General features: G+C 44.9%; 1 long non-coding RNA gene across 1 annotated transcript; it reads left to right on the top strand.

Moving 5' to 3' along the window:
- The first annotated feature begins 280 nt into the window (after positions 1–280).
- On the top strand, positions 281–2,961 carry LOC132321794 (uncharacterized). Its single transcript, XR_009484897.1, has 3 exons — positions 281–315; positions 1,048–1,085; positions 2,776–2,961. It is a non-coding gene; the product is annotated as an uncharacterized LOC132321794 (long non-coding RNA).
- The last annotated feature ends 4,890 nt before the right edge of the window (positions 2,962–7,851 follow it).

Raw genomic sequence — 7,851 nt, 5'->3', positions numbered from 1 at the left:
CCGAGTGCACGCAAGTGCTAAAACTGACAGTTCTTCCAATAAAATGGCCAATTTTCACAGCTAACCATGCGGACAAACCCCTCGGCGGTCGCGCAGCGGGACGGGCAGGCCCGCGCTGCCGCGCCGCTGCCGCTGCCCACCCCGCCGGGCGGCGCAGCCGCGCTCTCTCTCGCGAGGCTGCGTCCCAGAGCGCGTGCACCGGTTTGGCCGCTGCCGACCGCCGTCGCGGCGCTGCTGCGCGCGCGCGGGGGCTTGAGGCGGGGCGCGGCGGCCGCGATGGCGGAGCCCTGCTGAGGGCGTGCGGGGCCCGGCGGGGTGAGAGCCGGGGCTCGCCGTGGAGGCCCCTTCCCCTTCCCCACTCTCTCCCCTCCCCCCTCTCCCTCCCCCTACTCTCTCCCCTTTCCCTCCCCCCACTCTCTCCCCCCACTCCCTCCCCCCACTCTCTCCCCTCTCCCTCCCCCCACTCTCTCCCCTCTCCCTCTCCCCTCTCCCTCCCCCCTCTCCCTCCCCCCACTCTCTCCCCCCTCTCTCTCCCCCCACTCTCTCCCCCCACTCTCTCCCCCCTCTCCCTCCCCTCTCCCTCCCCCCTCTCCCTCCCCCCTCTCCCTCCCCCCACTCCCTCCCCCCACTCTCTCCCCCCACTCCCTCCCCCCACTCCCTCCCCCCACTCTCTCCCCCCTCTCTCTCCCCCCACTCTCTCCCCCCTCTCCCTCCCCCACTCCCTCCCCCGCTCCTTCTCCCCACCCCCCCCCGCGCGATGCTCCCGTCCTCTGCGGGGCCTCCTCTGGGCTGCGCGTTAAAGCCGGGGGGGGGTGGCCCCTTTGGCGGGAGCCTCCAGAGGTTCTGGCGGCCGGGTTGCTGCCCGGGGGTCGGGTGCCGTCAGCGAGTCAGCGTGTGTACCCGGTCTGAAGGAGGTCAGAGTGAGCAAGAAACGCGTTTCTGCAAAGGGGGCATGAATGCTTGTTGGACAAGAACACGAACTCATGGTTCTCTGTCCGCTAGTTCTGCTCGTTCCTGCCATGGCTTTGTGTTCTTTTTTTTCCCCAGGATTATTCTCCAAGAGGATTTAGACCTTGCTTCAGAAGGTATGACTTTTCTTTTGGCTGTATTCGTTCTTTTGGGGGCCACGGAAATAAACTAAGCTGCTTTGTTTTGCAGCTGCTCCATTATAGCAGGTATTTTTCTGGAAGAGAGAAAAAACAACAAATCAAAACCTTTTTTCCTTCCCTGTATTGAGTAGATAACTTTACCTATTTGTACATACTGTTAGTGGTATAAAGTATATAATCATATTTTGATGTAAAAAATCAGAATATTTACAACAGTATAAAGTGGTGTAAGAGATGTCGCCTCACACACACACCCCCCCCCCCCCCAGTATTCTTTATTGCTAGACTTTCCACAGCTTTTTATTTTTGTTCATCCTTTGTGGCATTTTTAGCGATCCTGGGATTTTTGATCTAGAAGAATGCTAAACGCTTCTATGTCTTTGTCAGATGCATCCTCTTTGTGACATCATCATATTCCTTTTTAAGTTAAATGTTATAAAAGTTATATGAAGTTTGATTTTGAAGTGTACTTTGCAAGATGGACTGAAGGACTCACACCGGGGGAAAATGCACAGGTGTTTAACTTCTTATGTCCTTGAGTAATTCAGTTGTGTACAAAATACTTTGAGGTGTTGCCAGTAGCCTGAGATTTCTGTTCCTGAAATCTGGTTTTAAAGAACTTAAAGCCTTGTTTCTTTTGTTCTTCACTGCCAGTTAGGAAAGTGTTGTGTTTTCCCTGTAAACTGTGTGAAATGCCCCTGTGTGATTTCCTTAGTAAACTGTTGAGACATGTACAAAACCAAGTTTCCAATGCTAAATCAGACATTATTCTGATGAAGAATTGCACACAGCACAGTGTGAGGCGTGTAATTAATGCATAGCTTTGTTTTGTTTTTCACAGGCTCCTTTAGTAAATAACTTTTTTTTCCTTTCCTGACAACTGATCTGGATCTTGAGATCTGCTGGGAGCTATAGATGCGTGTATATTTACTTTCTTGTGGAAAATATAAATAGATTGTAATGATTTTCTCGTGTATTATATGAGCCAGATGGTAATTGGCTATTTGATGTTAGCTAGGTGTAGTTGTTTAACACCTTGTACCTGAGGACAGGAATTTTTCTTTTGCTGTCCTAATGGATGAAGTAATTCAAATGAAAGTCCTGTGGGATCGGGAATTCTAGGAATAGTTTGGTTTCTTTTCAAAAGGACTATGAAGACATTGAAATACTGTGCACCTGTTTTCAGCACACAAATAAAAGAGCCAGAACAACCTCTGAAGGAGGCGCTTGAATGCTGTGTCTTTCATTCTTCTGTGATGTGAGTGGAAGCATATCTATCGCATAACATGAACTCAGTATTCCACTGTGCTGCCTGACATGGTTAAGAATACTTGTATCTTGGATACGTCACGTCAGAGGAGCTGCAGGGTTTTTGAGTTAGAAGATGGCAAGGTACAGATTATTAAAAAAAAAATTAAAAAACTCTCTCTGGTTTGTGGCTTTCTCCCTGCCTGTGTTTGAGATCTCGGGGAAGAGGGCCTCAGGAAATATCTCTGGGTAGTTGATTGTTTTTATGTGCTCACCTTCCCTCATCTATATGATCTATCGCAGGTATATGTAGAAATACATCTGACTTTTCTTTATGAGAACATATGCAGTAGATACTAGGCCTTGGCTTTGTATTCAAATGCTTGCTAATACCAGTCTTCTCTAATGCTTCTTGAAGATGCCTGCTGCCTGTGAACCAGTGCTTGAAGCTATTGAAGACACTGTGTCAGCAGAAGATTTGAAGCCACGTGATCGGCAGTTTGTAAGAAAGAATGTTTTTCCAAAAGTGCGAAAACGCAATTCACAAAAAAATACTCAGGCAGACGATGATCCCCCAAGTGACAGGTAAATTCTTCCATCAACCCTATCTTGTTGCTTTGCTCGTATCTTGTGTGCACTGTCAGCTTCTAAAAATAAGGTGGAAGTTCTCATTGTCTCATAGTGTAAAATTTGAATACAAGATAAAAATGAGTAAAATAGTGTTTATAAAATGTAGTGATAATGAACAATAAATCCTGGGCAGATTTCTTGCCCTAGACAAACTTTCTCTAGAAATCAGTTATGACTGAGATATTGATTAATGGAGTAATCAGACTGGAAAAATGGTTCCTGTTACTTCAGCTTGTATGTGTAAAACGTTTCTGAAAAATTGTCTGCTTCGCCTTAATTACCTAAATAGAAGCTGAGCTCTTCAAAATGCAGTCCTGGAGTAGCCTTGTGCCATCTGGAATGAGAAATAAGAATAAAATTCTGAGAATCACGAAAGGATTGAGGCTGGAGGGGACCTCTGGAGGTCATCTTCTCCAAACCCCCTGCTTCAGCAGGGCCACCTACAGCCAGGTGGCCAGGACCGTGCCTAGCTAGTTTTTGAATAGCTCTAAAGAGGGAGATTCCACCACCTCCTTGGGCAACCTGTGCCAGCGCTCAGTCAGCCTCACAGTCAAAAAGTGTTTCGTGATGTTCAGAGGGACCCTGTGTTTCAGTTTGTGCCCGTTGCCTCCTGGCCTGTCACTGGGCACCGCTGAAAAGAGCCTGTGTCTGTCCTCTTTGGACCCTCCCTTCAGGTATTTAATATCCATTGATGAGCTTCCCCCGAGCCTTTCTCTTGCAGGCTGAACAGTGCCAGCTCTCTCAGCCTCTCCTCTTAGGAGAGATGCTCCAGTCCCTTAACCATCTTCATGGCCCTTTGTTGGACTGTCTCCAGTATGTCCATCTCTCTCTTGTGGGTGCATCCCATCAGGGCCCAGGGACTTAGGTATGTCCAGTTTGCTGAAGTATTCCCTGACCTGCCCCTCTTCCACCAAGGGTACATCTTCCTTGCTTCAGTCTTTCCAGCTGGTTTCTGGAACCTGGGATTTCCAAAGGCTGTACTTGTTGTTTGTACATCCTCCTGCAAGTGATACAGTGAGACTTCTTTTGAACTTACTGTTTTATTTCAGTGGAAATCGTATGCAATAACTATGGAACGTATCTTTTGTGTTTTTCCTTCTTGTGATTCCCCTGGGAGCCGAATCAACTTTCTGCTGCAGTGGAATTGATCAAAGTATAAATGAACTCAGTTATCGATTCTAGTTTCTACTGCATTTCAGAGATCTGGATTTTGGTTGGTGCCACCCCCTGCTCCTCCTCCCCCTGCCCCCCCTTAATTTTGAGCTGGTGGATGAAATTTCCCTGCATTATAAAGATGGAAATAAAGTATGTCTAGAATGTGCAGGAAATTCGATTTTGGTTTCTCATTAGTGTTCAAAAGAGATTTTTATAAGCATAACAGTCCACCTTTATGTGAAGGCCCATTCTGCCAGGAGTGTGTGTACAGCTGAACCGGTGGCCTATACGTACTTGACACTAGCACTCCATTCTCCTAAGTATTCAGGAGAATACTGTATGTTATTTAACAGGCTGTATTTTAGTGTTTTTGACCCAAGAATGCACATTGAATGTACGTTGTTTAGACAGTAGGAATGCTAAATACATTGTATATGTGCAACACGTGTTGCACACGTCTAATGATCATTAATGTGCCATCAACAATTTGTGGTTTCTAGCTAGGGGAAGTAGCTTTAAAAAAAGAAGCGTGGGGGAGGAAAAAAAAAAATGTGGGCAGGGCAAAGGATGGTGTTGCAGGATGTCTGTTGTTCTTGTACTGGCATCTTTAGCTCATTGGCACATTTATCCCAGGAGTTTCAGTGAGAGCTTCTTGCAGAATTTTTTGTTGGTTCTTAAACCATTGTGTGTGCCAGCTCCGTGGTGCACATCTGCCATGCTGCTTCTGTAGCCCAGAAAGGTTGGGATATGAGCTTTCAGACGTTAGTGTGGCTGGTGGCAGGCTTAAGTTAAGAATTTATAAAGATGCCTTGTATGGAGGGAACTACAGTCAATGGGTGCCATAATATCAAAAGGCCGCAGTTTAGCTCTAACAGTTGTTCATCTTTTAACTTCTTCGTTAATTTTTCCTTAACAGCGTTATTCCTGGTGCTCAGAAAATGTGGATTCGTACATGGGGATGTTCTCACAGTCATTCAGATGGTGCATATATGGCTGGACAGCTGGCTGCATATGGATACGAAATTACAGGTAACAATATGGGACAAGTCGCATAATTCAGTTTTTTGGGGTGAATGTTCAGAGCTGTCAAGCTGTTGTTGAATGTTTTTAGTCTTAATTACACTTTTTTAAAATGCCCCTTTGATCCCTTTCTGATTTGAAGGTGAGGAGGTAAAGTGTTTTCCTGGCATTAAGGAGAATGATTACAAGATGAGGGCTTTCAGAATGGTTAGGTTTTCCTGACAGGGCAGCCATCTGATAGATGTCATGCAGTGCCTTTTGTGGGCATTTTGCTTGCTAAACTGAATTGAAAAGTTTCCGTAGGAGTGGAAGGGAAAGATCTTAATTCTTGGGCAGAATCTAGCTGGTTGTCTGATTGTAACTGGTGGAACCCAAGTGCGAGAGAGAGAGAGAGAGAGAGGAAGGAGAAGTGTTGTCACTTAGTGATGAGTGTGTTTGCTGCTGGAGCAGAGGTGAACTACTCCATGTGAACGATCCTTTGTTTTGGGAGGGATGATCAGTATGATGGAGGCGGGATGATCTAGGATTGTATCTTGTACATTTGAAAGGGCTGAAGATGCTATTTTTCCTTTCCTTCCAAATACTTTAAAACACTCCCTGTCGTCTTGTTCCACCTCCCCAACCCTAAAAAAACCCCCCAAACTTGTGGTTGTGCTGGCCACGTTTCATCTCCTTAATGAAAAATGTGTTGAAAGAAAAGCTTGCCGAAAGCTGAAAACACAGATTGATGTTGTGTTTCAGTGGAGAATTATTGTCTGAATGCTTTTGTGTAACTTACAGAAAAAGATTTTGGGATTCAGGTAGCCAAGAATTGAACATGAGTCAGCAATGTATTCTTGAGGCAAAAAAAGGCAAACTGCATCCTGGGCTGTGCTAGCAAGAGTGTAGCCAGCAGGTCTGGGAAAGTGATCCTTCAGCTCTAGTGGTACTTGTGAGACAGCGTTTGGAGTGCTGTGTCCAGTGAGCCAGCTTGCGCCCAGTTTTGGGCTCCCCAAAACGAGAGAGGTTGATGTAGTGGAGCGAGTCCGACGGAGGGCCACCAAGATGGTTTGGGAGCACACGATGTATGAGGAGAGACCGGGTTTCTTCAGCCTTAAGAAGAGAGAGCTCATGGAAGATCCTAGTTGCAGATAGGAATAGCCAGTAGGAAGGTACAGAGAAAATGGAGTCAATCACTTGTCAAAGGTGTGCAGTGAAACAAAGGACAGCAGAGTCTTGCCCTTGACAAAGTGGCAGTTAAGATTTTTAGCATCCAGTGCGTAACTTATTGCTCATGCTGTCCAGCCTTTGATAGAGGAAATGCCAATATAGAAAGTTTTCCAACATTTCTCGAGTATCTCTCATCAGTCCCTTTTTAAGGAAGCATGTTATTTTTTTTACAGTGAGTCATCTGGGAAGTTCAGCTAGAATGTCAAGAAGGGATTTAATCTTTTTTGTACTATACAGTGAAGTAGTTACTCAGTAGGTATTGCTTACGTAATCCAAATTTCAACCATTTCTTGAAATTAACGTTGTTTGCACTATGCAAAAAATAACCAAAAAAAAAGTTTTGCAAGAGCTATTTCCTAAATCGATGCCTCTCTCTGTTGCTAGAATTTGTTAGTTTAATGTAAAACTGTTATAAACTTGAGGAAAAGATAGAAATACTCACTAAGGTGAAAGACTGTCTGTTGTCACAGCATCTTGGACAGCTATTACCTAAGTAAGTGTTTTGATTAGCCTGTTTCCTGTATGTTCCTAAGCTTTAGAGTCAACAACACTTGTTGAAGAGATGCTGGAGTGAAGTTCTGGTTCTAGTAAATAAAATGTGACCTTTACTTGCAGTTACTGCTTCACTATAAGGGAAATGGTCGAGCACTGTTTCTAGTGTCTTCTATCTAACTGCAAGATTGAAGAAAAAAAGAGGGTAGAAAAGACACATCGGATAGTCTTTTATTGCGAACTAGAAGTTGTAACAATGCAACCTGCCTTGTAAGTTGGCTTAGCTGAAACTGGGCATAGGTATAATGATGTCTTCTAATGATAGAAATAAGTTTTTGTGACTTGTTGCAAAAATCTTATTCTAATATTATTCCTTATCGCTGTTTATTGGGCGGATTTTCTACCCTGTTCTTGATTTGAACTCTGTTCAAGAGACGCGGAAGTCTTTTTTCTTTTCTTTTTTTCCTTGCCTTTCTTTCACCTGTTTCAAAAATGTTCTTTCTGTACAAGAACCCTTTGTTGCTTTCAAGAGTGGCTCTATCCAAAGGTGAAAACTGAGGGCTGTGCTACAGTTTTTCACAGCAAAGACTACCTCTGTCTGGGGGGAGAGCGCAGCGTGAATCTGCAATATACAGAGCGTGCGGTAACAGCGGTGCTGATTAAAAATCAGGAACTGCATCAGCTTAAAAAGAGGCAAAGGGAAACCAGCAGAAGAGCTGAACCTATTTTTGTATCTGCTTTTACAGTGTGAAGGTAGGCAGTGTTCTCAACAAATCTTGCATACCATCCTGTGGGAACACAAAGCTCCTTTGTTAGTGTGAGCCATGCAGAAATGTGTGGACCAGATGCAATCAGCCTAGGGCTGTACCATGGCACTTGTTCATGTTCTGAAAACTAGATAGCTGATGGTGGCTTTATTGGTTCTAAAACTGGTTTTGGTTTCTTGGCAGCGTGACTCCCTGTATAGTTTAGATATGCCTGCAGACCT

This window comes from Gavia stellata, unplaced genomic scaffold (assembly GCF_030936135.1).
Source record: "Gavia stellata isolate bGavSte3 unplaced genomic scaffold, bGavSte3.hap2 HAP2_SCAFFOLD_98, whole genome shotgun sequence".
Lineage (NCBI taxonomy): Eukaryota > Metazoa > Chordata > Aves > Gaviiformes > Gaviidae > Gavia > Gavia stellata.
Note: the sequence above shows the minus strand (reverse complement) of the source record. Positions and strands in the feature narration are given on the sequence as shown.